The sequence below is a fragment of the Chionomys nivalis genome, chromosome 25, assembly GCF_950005125.1.
Source record: "Chionomys nivalis chromosome 25, mChiNiv1.1, whole genome shotgun sequence".
NCBI lineage: Eukaryota > Metazoa > Chordata > Mammalia > Rodentia > Cricetidae > Chionomys > Chionomys nivalis.
In genome coordinates, this window is record NC_080110.1 from 12,317,283 (window position 1) to 12,320,459 (window position 3,177).

Genomic DNA, 3,177 nt, shown 5'->3' on the forward strand with positions numbered 1-3,177 from the left:
CTTCCTTCCTTCCTTCCTTCCTTCCTTTCTTTTTTTCTTTATGGCAGAGATTACCTGAGAACTAAAAAGCTAAATGTCATTTTCTTCTTTTTCTGGGGGAAGGCGTGAAAGAATGAAAGAGCCCCACGCATGTGAGATCACCACTCTGTTCCTTGATACTTTGGCAGTTTCTGATTGACTAGTTCTTGGCGCAGTGGCCTTCCTTAGCTCAACTTGTTAAACAGAGGCTCAGCACCACGCTAAATGGGAAAGCTCTGGCCACACCCCCAGGACAAGGGAAGCAGGGCATGAGCAACTCAGCAACAACTCAGCCCCGGAGCCTGAACCTACACATCAGATGCTCAGCATCTGCCCGGTGTGTCACACTGACATCACACACCTGGCAAAAGTGCCATGTTTCATCCACCAAACTGGAAACACATGGTAAACCAGGCCCACTGCCTCTTTCATTTCCCCTCAAGAATTACCCTGTAGCTCAAGATCTCCTAAAGAGCTCCAACACTTTTTTCTCTCTTGTGAAAATTGAGGACTTGGTCTGAGACACCACCCACAGTTTTGAGTTTTCCAATTCAGTAAATCTTTCCCTGTGAGCTCTCTGACTCAGGGTTTCTCATGACATACCGTGGACACCAGGCCTGAGAAGCAAGGGCAAAGCAGGGAGTATGGCTATGTGATCTCTACCAAGCTCCCCAGTGTTCCTGCCTGCCTACTGTCAGAAAGCAATGGAAATGTCCAGTTCTACACACTTCTCAAAATATTAGTTCTATAATAAAGAAGTGGCTTCCTTGCCAAAATAGCTTTAGCAACTATTTCTAATTGCTTCCCAAGCTTGAGTTTTTCAACACTGACATTATTAAAGGAACCCACTAGCATCAAGTGTATGGGGGTCCTTGAGTACCAGCCTCAGTACCCCCACAAGGTCCAGCTAAGATTCGCCATGGTAGAAGAAAACCTGCCTACTTGAATCTGAGGGTAAATGGAATAAATCAACTCACATATGCTACCTCTACATGTTCTTTATTCCTTAGAGTGAAGAATCAGCGAGAAGAAGAAGGAAAGGGGACAATCTCCACGAGCTTTTTAGTTTTTACAGACATTATTTAAAAATTTCATAGGCAAAACAATGATATCACATGCATTTTAGAATCACAAAGATGTCAGGTAGAACCTGAGAAAGCAGCACTCCAGAAGAGGTGACACTACCCAGTAAAGAGCCAGCATCCAAGGGGAAATACCTGACATTCCAAACCATTAGATAAAGTTACTAACCCTCCTTGAACCTGGACTTCACCTACACCCATGCCTGTTTTTCTGGTAGGGTCTTCTTTTCCTATTCCTATGTGTTCTGTTAGCAAAGGTAATTTTGAAGAATTAACTCTATGTAAATTAGACTGTTAGAACAAGGAGTGAATGTTAGAGATCTAAGGTCTCATGGTGTGGGTGAGGGATTGGAAAGGTCATTCTGTTGCCTGTGAAGAAGTTACAATGCTGAAGTATTTGGGGGAATGAATCCCATTTTGAAGAGATGAATTATGGCTTTACAAAGTTTTTACAGATATGACAGCGACCATCCAAAAGATAAGTGTTCCCGCAGCTTTACTGAACAGGTTGCTCCATGTTAATGTGTACGTATACACTTCCCGTGAATTAGTCTATAGATCTGTCAGCTGTACATTTACTGTATAGTCTTGTGGGCTCCAACACAAGTGTGTTCTCTCTCTCTCTCTCTCTCTCTCTCTCTCTCTCTCTCTCTCTCTCTTCCTTCCTCCCTCTCCCTCCTTCTTTCCCTCCTCCCACTCTTCCTTCATCCCTCCCTTCCTCTCCCCTTTCTCAGTTGCATCTATAATTTATGGTGTGTGTATTTGGTCAGATGAAAGCTGGAGTCAGTTCTCTCCTTCCTTCATCTCAGTTCCAAGGACTGGACTCAGACCATTAGACATGATGATAATTGTCCCTAACCAACTGAGCCATATTGTCCACACTCAAGTACATATTTTAATTCTTTTAATTTTACCCCAAAACTTAGAGATGTTTGGAGACTATAGTGGTTTTAAAGAAAATGGCTCCCAAAGGAAGTGGCACTTTTAGGAACCGTAGCCTTCTTGGAGTAGGTGTGGTCATACTGGAGGAAATACATCACTGTGGGAAGTCCACTTGGAGGTCTCATATACACTAAAGACATGCCCAGTGAAACAGACCACTTCCTGTTGTCTTGTGATCAAGATGTAGCCAGCACCACATTTGCCTGTACACCTGTCTTCATCCCCTCACGCTAACAATGGACTGAACTTCTGAAAATGTAAGCCTCTCCTATGAAATGTTTTTCCTTTATAAGAATAGTTACCATCATGGTGTTTCTTCACAGCAATAGAAATCCTAACTAAGGCAGACATTAAATGGAAGTCTTTCCTTGAAGAACTCATAATTTCATGTAAAGAACAAGATACACATACAAACAACAAACAAAGAGAAAGCCACACAGCTGCATTATTTTTAAGCACCGATTGATACAAAGATATTTTGAAATGCTATGGGAAATCATAGATAAAAAATACATACTGGACTGATACATAGGGAATTTAAAAGTCATCTGTGTAGACACAGGCTCTCTAAACAAAGTGACTACATATTCATAATGTGTTTGATATTAGAACTCATAGTAGACTTGAAACCCTCATTCTCAACATCTTACTGTCCTTTTATTAAACAAAGCTGTACCAGGAGGCTTTAAATAATCAATGGAATGAGAGTTTCTTAGACTCACTGTCTAAAGGTACACTTTAACGTTGACAGGTAATTTAAAAAATCTTTCTATTTTATAGCATCAATAGATCTACTCTGCACGTCATTTTCTTAATTTATGGTGAAATCAATGAACAGAGAACTGTTTAACACAGGGAGATCAGATAATAGATAAACACTGGCTAAATTAAAAGTATGACAATGACATACACACAAAGGGATCTATTTTATACTTACCTTTACAACTATAAGAGGTGATATAAATCTGACTCAGAAAGGAGCAAGTGATATGCATGATAGGCTCAGAGGTTGAATTTCCAGGCTACTGTCTACTGTATTATCGTTAACCATTTATTCTATCACCTGAAAGGGGAAACATGTGACTCATCTCTTAGATAGCATCATATTTTATGAGTGAATATCTGTCAGGGGACA